A 14,269-nucleotide genomic window follows, 5' to 3' on the forward strand; every position below is an offset into this window, starting at 1 on the left:
AAAAGTTTCTGAAGCCAAGGATAACTTTTTAAAATCTTTTTATATCTAAAAAAATAGATCTAAATTGATTTTAGTCTCTGTCTCTCAGTTTGTAAGGCAAAACCTTTTCTTCCAGGGTAGAACATGTCTAATAAATATGAGCCCAGAGAGAATTGAAGCAATCAAGTCATAAATCCCTTAACAATGAATTCATAATGGAAACACCTACTCGGATACTTTGCGCTACAGTATCCATGGGTGAGATCAATCAGCACAACATTTCTTATTCAAAATCCTTCTCTGTCTTTTGTAAACATTACTCTGTATAAAAGAAGTAGAGTTGATCACAAAGAATGCATATGCTCAGAGGCCAAATCCTGATTCCTGTGCAAAGAACTAGTAAAGGACCTTTGCACAGGGGATTGGTATGGGGTTCAGGGAAGGACAGAACCTCCCCTTAGGCCACAAAACACCATCTGAGCTTTTTTGCAGCTGCTACTAGACCCTCAGGACTGCAGTAACACCTCTAATTCATGGGCATCCTCTCTGCCTGATTTTTTTTTAAAAACTGGATCTATACCATTCAGATGGACAGACTTAACCTCTGAGCCGTTTGTATGTGGCAGGGACAACACTGCACAGTTAAACAGCACAGCTCTGTTGCTATGAGACCTCCTAAGACTCTTTTGCAAAGTCTTTCCTAGTCTTACATTTTCTAAGTATCTCCTTTTGGATGCATTTGTTGTCACCAAAATTTGAATTTGCCTATGAACTCAATTTTGCCAGCTCTCATGATTTTATCACAACTCTCGTGATATTTGGTGTGTTTCTTAAAGCTCCAGCTCCTGGAGTCAAGAGATTACATGAAAACTGCAGCTTTCATTTTTAAAAAGTAAGTTTCTAGTTCTCATGGTTGCAGATAACAGCTTAAAAATGTAACAACCTGAGTGCATTCTAAAGGCTCAAAAGCCAGAAGGCCAATAAAAAGAACCCAACCTTTATATATTTATTAAATCTCAACATTTTTAAGCCAGTCACATGAATTGTTAAGGCCTGACTCATGATTTTTGAAAACTCAACATTGGCAATACTAGGTACTTATGTATGCACATGCCTGTTTGTATATGGAAACTAGGGTTTTGGTGCATAAACTTGCATGTGCAAGTTTGAATGTACAGCCCAAACTGAGAAAGTGTACTCCTTCTTTGCTCAGACTCAAATTATGCTTGGATTTGATAGCCTTGAATCCTGAGCACTAAGGAGCCTGAGAAATTAGCCTCTGTGGCTGTTGCTTTGTGGGAGCCTGATGGGCCTTTGGGGCTCTCCAACCGTTGAGTTTCATCAACATGAGGTAGAAGAATTCCCTGTCCTGCAGTTGCACAATTCACTTTAGGCAGTCTATTTAAAAACAGGGCCTGTAAGTCTGTTCTGCTAGTAACCGGTAATATAGCCAGGTTTGGACAAACTTCACCCTGCCCACAAATGTTAGTCTAGGGTTACTATATTTCAGGTTATCAAAAAGAGGACACACTGTGGGAGGCGGGGAGGGAGCTAAATGGGAAGAGGGGAAGATAGAGGGGGGAACAGATGGGGGTGTTGGAGGGGACACCTGTGGTAGGGGTACTTACTGGAGGTGGGGGGCAGTGGCAGGACAGCAGGCACAAGCCCAGGACACAGCAACAGTTGTCAATCAGCACCTCCCTGTGGGACAGCCTCCCCAAGGCTGGGTGCCAGGGCCTGAGTCAGTGGGATCTGGCAGCTGTGGCTTGCAAGGGAGTGGACCAATCAGCTGGGAATGCAGGAGAGGGACCAATCAGGAAGTGGACCAATCAGAGCTCTTTCTGAGCTACAGCTTGTCTGCTCTGCAAAAACCCCCACTCATTTCCTGTTGTTTGAAAAAATCTGCCCGGACAAAGAAAGGGAAGCTCAAAAAAGAGGCTGTGTCAGGGGAAACCCAGACATCTGGTAACCCTATATTTAGTCACCTCCTAGTCACTTCTAGAAGGTGCCCATCTGCTACAGTGGGATGATGGTGGCATATGAACTGATCTAGAATAGGGCAAATGAAAGAATAATTCGAATCTCCCTTCCAGAACTCCTGAAAATGGGATTTAATAATAATCCACCTTCATATACCACGGTATTGTTCACATAACTTTTAAATTAGGCTCTTAATAAAATGTTATTAATAAAATTGTATTCTGAAGGCATACATGTTTGTTCAATACACTTTATAATTCTTATTAGGCCCCAATTTTCAGCTGTGCACAAAACCATGCATTTGCATGCATAGATCTATAAATCTGCATGTGAAGTAAGCTGGTCTGAATGCACAAGTGTTGAATTTTGGAGGTGCAAGAAATGTAAGAGCATTTTGCAGGTGTATCTGTAATATATGAAGCAGAAAAATGTACCTAACAGTTATTTTACTAAGTAAATATCTTTATTTCAATAGGATTATAATTGAGCATTAAATTATCAGATGAAATGACTCTTTGTCCAGTTGGAACATTTGTAAAGTAGTGACATATATTAAGAAATAATGAGACTGATAATCTTACAGAGAAAAAATTAAGTATACTGAGTAACTACATTTGGTGAAATTGGTTATTTGGTGGACAATGAACATTTGTATATACTTTGTGTACAGCCATATTACTAAAACTGGGCAATCCTAAATTAATTCAATTGTGAAACAAGCAAAATGAGTTTCAATTATTTTTGTGACATCTACATGAAAGTTTTTTTTATGGATGCCATGTTTAAATACATAATTTTAGCTGGAAGAAGTGGCCTGCTGCAGCTTTTCTGATATATCTGGATGAATGTGGTCTAAGAAGTTTCAAGTCTGTGTATACACCTCATAAACATGGACTCCTACTACAAAGAATCCCTTTTTCTCTTGGTGAAATTCTACTCTGTCAGGGTTTTATTGTTTATATTCATGTTCCCATGTGCCTCAAGAAGGATCTAAATTCTCTGATGAGGTCCCTAGGTTTTGTAGGACTCCAGTGCAGTATTATGCTAAAATTGGAAATTCTGCCCTATTTTCCAGTAAATAAAAAAGGGAGGCATTTTGTTGAATTTAATATGTAAATTAATAATACAACCAGTTCAGTATTCTTTGTATTATTGTTTGATATTAAATTCAGTTTATGCTGCCTCCCAGTGTGCAGCATGACAATGCATAACTGCCTTGCAGAAGTTGTCAAAAGCTCAACTTTCACCCTGGCTACTGGGTAAGAGGTCATTTGAGACTGGAGTGTCCAGGAAGGGGTGGGAGTTGTTGAGTAGTTTGGAATTCAGAGGGCTGCTGAGGCTTTTGGCACTGCAAAGGATGCATCACTTTCCCTCCTTCTTTTGAGCCGGGTTGAAGATAATTTTGAACCTTTCTGGCGGGTCTTGAACAACTAGTTCACCACATCAGCAACTCTTGATGCCTGATGTCCCACTCCGCACCCACGTTGATAGCCTCTGACAATTATGGGTAAGCACTTTACTGTAAAACAATCAGCGGTAAAATGACTAACAACGTTAACATTAACATTGCCATAACTCAACATATCAGCTGGAGCTACTGTTTCAGGTGGTCAGTTTCAGTCTCCAGTAAACATCACTGGTCCAGCTCACATTCAGTTAGTGTTAAGAAGTTTATCTTTGAAACTGTGAGTGCTGGAAATATAGGTCAAAATTTCCAAATCTGCGTGCCTAAAGTTTGGTAACTAAATCCATAGTTAGGCTCCTAACTAAAAGTGACCTGATTTTCTTAAGCATTCTATTAGATCAGGGGTTGGCAACTTTTCAGAAGTGGTGTGCCAAGTCTTCATTTATTCACTCTAATTTAAGCTTTTGCATGCCAGTAATACATTTTAACATTTTTAGAAGGTCTCTTTCTATAAGTCTTTAATATATAACTAAACTATTGTTGTATGTAAAGTAAATAAGGTTTTTAAAATGTTTAAGAAGCTTCATTTAAAATTAAATTAAAATGCAGAGCCCCCCAGACCGGTGGGCAGGACCCAGGCAGCGTGAATGCCACTGAAAATCAGCTTATGTGCCGCCCTTGGCACGCATGCCATAGGTTGCCTACCCCTGTATTAGATTTCCAGTTCTGTTTGTTGCATATGTATGGACTTAGGTGCCATGTATGGACTTGCATATGTATGGACTTAGGTGCCATGTATGGACTTTAGGATTTTTGACCTTCAATCCTGTTGCATAATTCCTCAGGACTGGGTAAATTCTGTGGCATACTCGGTGTCCTAGAATTGCCAGAAAAAGAAGTCTTTTTGTTGCTGGAGAGGGTTCAGAGAAGAGCCATGAGAATGATAAAGGGCTTACAACACACATGGCTTACAGAGATTGACTCAAGGAGATCAATCTATTTAGCTTAAGCAAGAAAAATTTAAGGGGTTATTTGATTACAGTCTATAAATACCTACATGGGGAGCAAATATTTGACAATGGTCTTTTCAGTCTAACAGAAAAATGTATGACACAATCCAATAGCTACAAGTTGAAGCTAGGCAAATTCAAACTGGAAATAATGCATAAAATTTTAACAATGAAGGTAGTTAACCATTGGAACAATTTACCAAGGGCACTGGTAGATTCTCCATCACTGGCCATTTTAAAATCAAAATTGAATGTTTTTCTAAAAGATTTACTCTAGGAATTATTTTGGGGATGTTTTAGGGTGGTCCCTTCTGGCCTTGACTCTATGAATATTTTAGGAATCAGTGTGCTTCTATTTCTCACTCTTCTGTGGGGCAGCAGATAGCTGTGCCACCTCAGCTGGAACTCAGGGAAGGAAATGTGACAAAGAGAGCTGACCTAACTTTTTTTTTCCTTGAGAATAAGGGGGAAGTAATCAACTACCACTCCTCACCAGTAGCTGATTACAACCCCATCCCACCCCTGACCCATGTGCCAGCTAAACTGGGTTTGCCTACAGATTAGGAGTGCAGAACTAAGGCGCTGCCCACTTCGCACCCACCTGTTTGGGAGTAGAGCCCTGGGGTCATAGCAGCTTCTCCTCCCTATGCCTGATATGGGAAAGCTGCACTAGTAGGTTGGGGGGAGGGACTTTGCTCCCATTTATACCCCTACAAGGTGAAGGTCTGTCTGTTGTAATTAAGTCCTATTAAATTGTGGTTAGATTGCAATTTTTAAATACCATTTTTAATAGGATGGTTTTCCCAGTGAAAGAAAACCAATGAATTCCTTCCTTCTTCCCAGGACTAAGTGAGAGATGGCAGGGTGCTGACACATGGGAAACTTAGGTTCAGGAGAAGCCAAGAGTTGATGAAACTAGGAAGCACAGATGTATCTGGGCTCCAACGAGAGGGTGCATGTCGCATCATTTTTGTATTTATTCCTGCTGGCTAGCTACCATAGCAGTACTGGCATAATGTTGTGATCAGACCTGATATTTCTATCACCCCTCAGGAAATACATCACTGTGATAGTATCCATATATTATAATAATAAATGACCTGATAGATCAGTGCTGTAAGTAACAAAGAAAAAAACCTGTGCTACTGTGCTTTGGAGGGTCCCACCCTAATGACAGTTGTAGCATAAGAGATAAAAATAGTGTGGATTTTTGGATTATCTGATTTTAAAAATGGCTTAGCAAAGGCTAGCTTCATTTTTCTAGTAGGTTGTTTGCTTAGGAGGTTGTCCAAATGCTTCTTGCATGATAGTTCATTCCACACATTTGTGTCCATGTGAACAATGTGGTCACTGATATAGCTCCAACGTTTTGTCAGTCAATTCACAGGCTCATTGATTATAAAGTCTATTACATTATTATTTATTTGGGCAGGCTGATGATTCAGCAACAGAAATTACAACATTACACATTTCAGTGCATCACAGGGATGTGGTATTCCCTGATATGCAATTACATGTAAACATTATTGGCCATGGAGAAAACACCATTTTAAATCTCTAGATGGACTGTTTCAATGAGAAACAAGCAAAGAACATTGTGTAAAATAAATGAGAAAATAACTATATTTATGGTCAAATATGTGTGGCCCGTATGTTCCTCTAAAAGCTATGGTTCAAAAGAGCCTGTTCATTCAAATGGAAGCTGCCTCTTTTGTTACAATAGAATTGGTCTTTGAGCACAAAAAAAGAAGTCTTGTAACAGCAAATTACAGCTTATTTAACTTTGATGCAATCAACAAGTTTTCGCATAAATTGGGTGGAAAACTAAGTACACGATGCAGATATTGTTTATAAATTGGACCCTTGTATGGCTGCACGTGGCCCTTCAGTCTTGGATGCTTGTTGCAGATTAAAACAAAAAAGATAAAAGGCATGACCCATGTATGACCCCAGCTCATGTTTGTCCCCAGTTTCATAAAGTTCTATAATCTTCTGCCGTCTAATGATTCACAATTAAGACTGCAGTGATCTGTTTGCCAAAATTTCTTGCTCTGATGAGGCCTATCCCATCCCCACTTGGTCCCTGTAACTGCTGCATACAAAGGCAATGGAGGAGGTGAGTAACGCTCAGAATCAACACATCATCTCATTAACTAGATCTTTTTTAAAGGATGCTTCAAAGTTACAGATGATCCAGAATGCACGTGAGAATGTTCCTGTGTAAAGTATGGTACTATTGTTTTGATGAAAATTTCATAGGCAAGGCTCAAAACGGTGTATGTGGTACCTGTTAGACCTAGGCAATATTAAGCCACATGCTTTTTCTAAGCTTACGTTATCTGGGACATGCATCGAAGTAAAAGGAACAAGCATGCTGGGGTCATCTCACACTAGAGTATAGGCTGTGGTTAGGCATTTTTGCACTTCAAGAGGATAATAAACCATCCTCCTATATAATTTATTGATTTATTTCTCACTTGTAAGTATACTCAATCCATGCTACACTAGGCAAGATGTGTGCTTGAGGAATACTTGTTTCTGAAATGTGCAGTTGCTTAATGTGAAGTTAATGTCAACCACAAACCAAAATCGATTTCTGCACTGATGAATATCAGAGCCCTGCAAACTTAGGACCTGGTCTATCACCCTTACTCATGCTCATGTCAGTATCTTATTCCATGAGCAATTCCACTGGGTTAGGTCCAATTATGAACCTCCTTTCGTGTGTGCATTTACTCATGTGAGTAATCCCATTAGCTTCAGTGAGACTACTTTGTATAAATGTTCACACCATGGAGAAGAGCCACACAATTGATCCCTTCTGTAATTCAGTGACAAGTGTAAAATCTCATGGAATAGATCACTGCCTAGCCTATGAAGCTTCATAGGGATATAAGGAGGGGTAAGACTTCTCCCCCAGTGGCCCTCTCAGCCTGCCCTTGTCCCCAAGGTAGGTGGTGTAAACAGGGACTGAATGCCTTGTGCATTCACAGTGCAGGTGGGTGGGGAGAAGCACAGACAGGGCATAGTATGTTGGAATATTCTACACTGGAGAGTTTTGTGAACCTCAAAGGTGCACACGTATATTTTCCCTTCTCCCTTTCAACTGGATCCAGTTTGAGGCAGATGAACAACTGCTTAGATTGATATAGAAGTGAGGGGAGGATGGAATATCCCCTAGTGACAAAAATTGAAATTTTATTTATTACTGTTTTGGAACATTCTTAAAAATTTTCTGCAGCTGATTTGCATATTTAGGGCTTGTGTGGGGTGATGTACAGCTGTGCACTGCACCAGGAACAGTGCAGGGAAGGACTTACACCTCTAAAAATCAAAATTCCCTCCATGTTTCCCCGTTGCTACAGTGGGATGATGATTTGCTGCTGGCCTATACCAGCATCAAATGACAATACTTCACTACAAGCTCATCTACTCTGGCCAAAGTGTTGGAGGGACAGAGCTAAGGCTAAACCCTAAACACTAGTCAGATCTTCCTCTCCACAGCAGCCTGTCTGCTCTTGGGGGGGGAGGGGGGAGTATCTAGACTAGAGAGTCAGGGCCCAAGATCCAGGTAAGCCTGTACAGGGACACACTGTGGGTGTCTTACTCCCTTCTATGTGCCATTTCAGGTACTCAGGCCAGGGGATAATAACAGGCTGTCATAAATATAAAGGGAAGGGTAAACACCTTTTAAAATCCCTCCTGGCCAGAGGAAAAACCTTTTCACCTGTAAAGGGTTAAGAAGCTAGGATAACCTCGCTGGCACCTGACCACAATGACCAATGAGGAGACAAGATACTTTCAAAGCTGGAGGGGGGGGGGAGAAACAAAGGGTCTGGGTCTGTCTGTGTGATGCTTTTACCGGGGACAGAACAGGAATGGAGTCTTAGAACTTAGTAAGTAATCTAGCTAGATATGCGTTAGATTATGATTTCTTTAAATGGCTGAGAAAATAAGCTGTACTGAATGGAATGGGTATTTCTGTCTTTGTGTCATTTTATAACTTAAGGTTTTGCCTAGAGGGATTCTCTATGTTTTGAATCTAATTACCCTGCAAGGTATTTACCATCCTGATTTTACAGAGGTGATTCTTTTTACTTCTTGTAAGAAACTGAATGCTTTTTTCATTGTTCTTAAGATCCAAGGGTTTGGGTCTGTGGTCATGTATGCAAATTGGTGAGGATTTTTATCAAACCTTCCCCAGGAAGGGGGGTGCAAGGTTTTGGTGAGGATTTTGGGGGGAAAGACGTTTCCAAACGACTCTTTCCCAATAATAAATCTGGTTAGACGTTTGGTGGTGGCAGCGATAAAGTCTAAGGGCAAAAGGTAAAATAGTTTGTACCTTGGGGAAGTTTTAACCTAAGCTGGTAAAAGTAAGCTTAGGAGGTTTTCATGCAGGTCCCCACATCTGTACCCTAGAGTTCAGAGAGGGGAAGGAACCTTGACATGGTGGCAGAACAGTGGGATTAACTTGAAATCATTTTGAGATCAATTTGAGATTTTTTGAACCAGAAAAACAGATTTTAAAAGGGATTTTTTTTCCTTTGGGCTGCTGGAAAGCAGGTTTCCAACTGAAAGCATTTAAGAGGTTTTTTTCCTCTGCTTTGGGGACAGAGCGAAGACAAAAGGGAATTGTCTTTTGTGAGCGGGGGGAGGGGGTTTCTCTATCTAAAGGCAGGGTAGTTAACCTCCTTCAGGGAAATTCACAAGTCTTCACAGACCTGAAGTTTTTTGCTTTTTGTTTTTGTTTTGTTTCTTCTTCTAGGAAAAACTAGAGGGGTTTTCTGCCTATTTGCCTAGAGACAAAGGTGTCAGGGGTTTTTTTTAGGATTTCTCTATAGGCTGACAATTACTATCAGAGAACATAGGTATCCGGATAGCACAGCAAAATTTTACAAGCCAAGTGTTTTTTTTGTTTTGTTTTGGTTTTCTTTCTAACTCTCGGGTGTAAAATTAGTTAAAAACAGAAAGGTTAGGATGACAGACTCCACAGTTCAACAAAAGCTGGAATTAGCCAGATTGGAGGCTGAGGAAAAACAAAAGGAATATAAAAGATGGATAGAACTCATTCGGATGGAGATGGATGCACATGCGGCCAGGGAAAAAGAAATGGAGGCTGCCCACAGGAAGGAAATGGAGGCAAAGGACAAAGAACTGGAAGCGAAGGAAAAAGAGAGGAAGCATGCACTGGAGATGGAGAAGGCAAAAGCTCAACAGAATATACCAACAAACCCTAGCAATCCTGCTCCAGGTACCACTTCCTATCCCAGAAAGTTCCCCACCTACAAGGCCGGCGATGATACCGAGGCCTTCTTAGAAAACTTTGAAAGGGCCTGCCTTGGGTACAACATCTCTACAGACCAATACATGGTAGAGCTGAGGCTGCAGCTCAGTGGACCAATAGCTGAGGTGGCGGCTGAAATGCCTAAGGAACAAATGAACCAGTATGAACTGTTTTAAAACCAAGGCGAGAGTCAGAATAGGGCTAACCCCCAAGCATTAGCGTCAGAGGTTCAGAGCCGTAAGGTGGAAACCAGACGTGTCATTTACCCGACATGCCTAACACATTGTGAAACATTGGGATACCTGGATATCAGGAGCAAGTGTTAAATCTCCAGCAGATTTGTTAAATCTCCTAATGCAAATGGAACAGTTCTTAGAGGGTGTTCCTGAGAAAATAGAAAGATACATCCTAGATGGGAAGCCCAAAACTGTAATCGAGGCAGGGGAGATTGGAACCAAGTGGGTGGAGGTGGCAGAGAAGAAAAAAACTGGTCGCAGTTGGAGCGGATACCAGAAGGGACAACCTCAGACCACACCCTACTACCGGGGGCAGCCCAAGGCCCCGCGTACCCTGTAAGGAACCCTCCAGACACCTTATCGTCACGCCACACCATTCTCCAGTAACCCACCTCGCCCCAGTGACCCGTCAGCTGGACGATGTTTTAAATGTAATGAGATGGGGCATGTAAAGGTCAACTGCCCTAAGAACCCCAACAGATTACAGTTCATTGCACTGGAATCACCCCAGAGGTCCTCAGGCCCATATACCTCCCGATACCCTCGGAGCGGAGGGAAACTGTGAGTGTGCGCAGGAAGAAAGTCACCGCGTGGAGGGACACTGGAGCACAAGTGTCGGCTATCCATGCTTCCTTAATGGACCCCAATTTAATTGACCCAGAGATCCAAGTGACGATTCAACCCTTCAAGTCAAACTCTTTCAATTTGCCTACAGCCAAGTTGCCTGTCCAGTACAAGGGCTGGTCAAGAATGTGGACTTTTGCAGTCTATGATGATTATCCCATCCCCATGCTGCTGGGGGAAGACTTGGCCAATCATGTGAAGTGAGCCAAGAGGGTGGGCATGGTCACCCACAGCCAGGCTAAACTAGCTGTCACGCCTAGCTCTGTTCTGGAAACTCCTACCAGGACCTGGTCAGAGGTGATGGACCCGGACCCCAGGCCAATGTCTGCAACAGCAGGAGTGTATCCAGTCCCAGAGACCCAGACAGAGCCAGTCCCAGAACCGGAACCGGCGGAACAACCAGCACAAGACTCATTGCCCGCACTGAATCCAGTACTTGCAACCCCAACGCCAGATTGCCCCACCGAACCTGAACCGGCAGCAGCCAATAACCCTACACAAGAGGTTCAGCCAAAGCCTGAACCCCAACATAGTGCACCAGCAGAGAGCGATTCACAGTCAATGGAGACAGCTCCATCCCCTACATCACTTCCAGAGGGACGAAGCATAGGTCCACAATCCAATGAGGAGCTGATGTCTCCAGCATCAAGGGAGCAGTTCCAGACCGAACAGGAAGCAGATGAAAGCCTCCAGAGAGCTTGGACGGTGGCACGGAGCAACCCACCGCCTCTCAGCTCTTCTAATCGATCCAGGTTTGTTGTAGAAAGAGAACTTTTATACAAGGAAACTCTTTCTGGGTGACACCAGGAAGACTGGCATCCTCAGACAGTTAGTAGTTCCAACTAAGTACCAGGTCAAGCTCTTGAGCTTAGCCCACTATCATCTTAGTGGCCATGCTGGGGTGAACAGGACCAAAGACCGGTTGGGGAGGTCATTCCACTGGGAGGGAATGGGCAAGGATGTTTCTACCTATGTCCAGTCTTGTGAGGTATGCCAAAGAGTGGGAAAACCCCAAGACCGAAGAAAGCAGTACATACTGACTTTCATGGATTTTGCCACCAGATGGTCAGAAGCAGTAGCCCTAAGCAACACCAGGGCTAAAAGTGTGTGCCAGGCGCTAGCAGACATTTTTTGCCAGGGTAGGTTGGCCCTCCGACATCCTCACTGATGCAGGAACTAATTCCTGGCAGGAACTAGGAAAAGCCTTTGGGAAGCTCATGGGGTAAATCACTTGGTTGCCCCTCCTTACCACCATCAAACAAATGGCATGGTAGAGAAGTTTAATGGAACTTTGGGGGCCATGATATGTAAATTCGTAAATGAGCACTCCGATGATTTGGACCTAGTATTGCCGCAGTTGCTCTTTGCCTACAGAGCTGTACCACATCCCAGTTTAGGGTTTTCACCATTTGAACTTGTATATGGCCACGAGGTTAAGGGGCCATTACAGTTGGTGAAGCAGCAATGGGAGGGATTTACACCTTCTCCAGGAACTAACATTCTGGACTTTGTAACCAAGTTACAAAACACCCTCTGAACCTCTCTAGCCCTTGCTAAAGAAAACCTACAGGAAGCTCAAAAAGAGCAAAAAGCCTGGTATGATAAACATGCCAGAGAGCGTCCCTTCAAAGTAGGGGGCCAGGTCATGGTCTTAAAGGCACTCCAGGCCCATAAAATGGAAGCGTTGTGGGAAGGACCATTCATGGTCCAGGAGCGCATGGGAGCTGTTAATTATCTCACAGCATTCCCCACCTCCAACCGAAAGCCTAAGGTATACCATATTAATTCTCTAAAGCCCTTTTATTCCAGAGAATTAAAGGTTTGTCAGTTTACAGCCCAGGGAGGAGAAGATGCTGTGTGGCCTTAAGGTGTCTGCTATGAAGGGAAAAGTACTGTTGGCGTGGAAGAGGTGAACCTCTCCATGACCCTTGGGCATATGCAGCGACACCAGATCAAGGAGCTGTGCACTAGCTACACGCCGACATTCTCAGCCACCCCAGGACTGACTGAATGGGCATACCACTCCATTGACCCAGGTAATGCTCACCCAATTAAAGTCCAACCTTACTGGGTGTCTCCTCAAGCTAAAACTGCTATAGAATGGGAGATCCAGGATATGTTGCAGATGGGTGTAATCCGCCCCTCTGGCAGTGCATGGTTCTGGCATCTCCAGTGGTTCTAGTTCCCAAACCAGATGGGGAGATACGTTTTTGTGTGGACTACCATAAGCTAACGCTGTAACTCGCCTAGACAACTATCCAATGCCACACACAGATGAACTATTGGAGAAACTGGGACGGGCCCAGTTCATTTCTACCTTGGACTTAATCAAGGGGTACTAGCAGGTTCCGCTAGATGAATCTGCCAAGGAAAGGTCAGCCTTCACCACACATATCGGGCTGTATGAATTTAATGTACTCCCTTTCGGGCTGCGGAATGCACCTGCCACCTTCCAAAGACTTGTAGATGGTCTCCTAGCGGGATTAGGAGAGTATGCAGTCACCTACCTTGACGATGTGGACGATTCCTGGGCAGAACACCTAAAACATCTACAAAAAGTCTTCGAGCGCATAAGGGAGGCAGAACTAACTGTTAAGGCTAAGAAGTATCAAATAGGCCTAAACAGTGACTTACCTTGGACACCAGGTGGGTCAAGGAACTATCAACCCCTTACAGGCCAAAGTGGATGCTATCCAAAAGTGGCCTGTCCCAAAGTCAAAGAAACAGGTCCAATCCTTCTTAGGCTTGGCTGGATATTACAGGCGATTTGTATTGCAATACAGCCAAATCACTGCCCCACTGACAGACCTAACCAAAAAGAAACAGCCAAATGCCAGTCAGTGGACCGAAGAGTGTCAGAAGGCCTTTAACCAGCTTAAAGCGACACTCATGTCTGACCCTGTGCTAAGGGCCCCAGACTTTGACAAACCGTTCCTAGTAACCACCGATGCATCCAAGCATGGTGTGGGAGCAGTTTTAATGCAGGAAGGACCAGATCAAGAATTCCACCCTGTAATGTTTCTCAGCAAGAAGCTGTCTGAGAGGGAAAGCAACTGGTCAGTCAGTGAAAAAGAATGTTATGCCATTGTCTAGGCTCTGGAAAAGCTACGCCCATATGTTTTGGGGACAGTGTTTCCACCAGCAAACCGCCCTACAGTGGCTTCATACCGCCACGGGAAACAAAAAACTTATTTGGTGGAATTTAGCTCTCCAAGATTTTGATTTCAACATCCAGCACATCTCAGAAGCTTCTAACAAAGTGGCTGATGCACTCTCCCATGAAAGTTTCCCAGAATCAACTGGTTAAAATCATCCTTGAGATGTGGAAAACACTGTTAGTCTTTATATACTTAGTAGTATATTTAGAGGTGCATGTGTCTTATTAACTCTGTTTTTTCCTAGAGCTCCAGGAAGAAATCCCAGCAGTATTTCACCCTATCTGTGATTTGGGGGGCATGTCATAAATATAAAGGGAAGGGTAAACACCTTTAAAATCCCTCCTGGCCAGAGGAAAAACCCTTTCACCTGTAAAGGGTTAAGAAGCTAGGATAACCTCGCTGGCGCCTGACCACAATGACCAATGAGGAGACAAGATACTTTAAAAGCTGGAGGGGGGGGAGAAACAAAGGGTCTGGGTCTGTCTGTGTGATGCTTTTACCGGGGACAGAACAGGAATGGAGTCTTAGAACTTAGTAAGTAATCTAGCTAGATATGCGTTAGATTATGATTTCTTTAAATGGCTGAGAAAATA

The 14,269-nt window shown here is 43.1% G+C and overlaps 1 protein-coding gene across 9 annotated transcripts in view; it reads left to right on the plus strand.

Annotated features, from left to right (window-relative positions):
* The window catches only part of PTPRZ1 (protein tyrosine phosphatase receptor type Z1), a 220,581-nt gene that overhangs the window by 57,343 nt on the left and 148,969 nt on the right, over positions 1–14,269 (plus strand). The window lies entirely within an intron of this gene.

The sequence above is a fragment of the Dermochelys coriacea genome, chromosome 1, assembly GCF_009764565.3.
Source record: "Dermochelys coriacea isolate rDerCor1 chromosome 1, rDerCor1.pri.v4, whole genome shotgun sequence".
Lineage (NCBI taxonomy): Eukaryota > Metazoa > Chordata > Testudines > Dermochelyidae > Dermochelys > Dermochelys coriacea.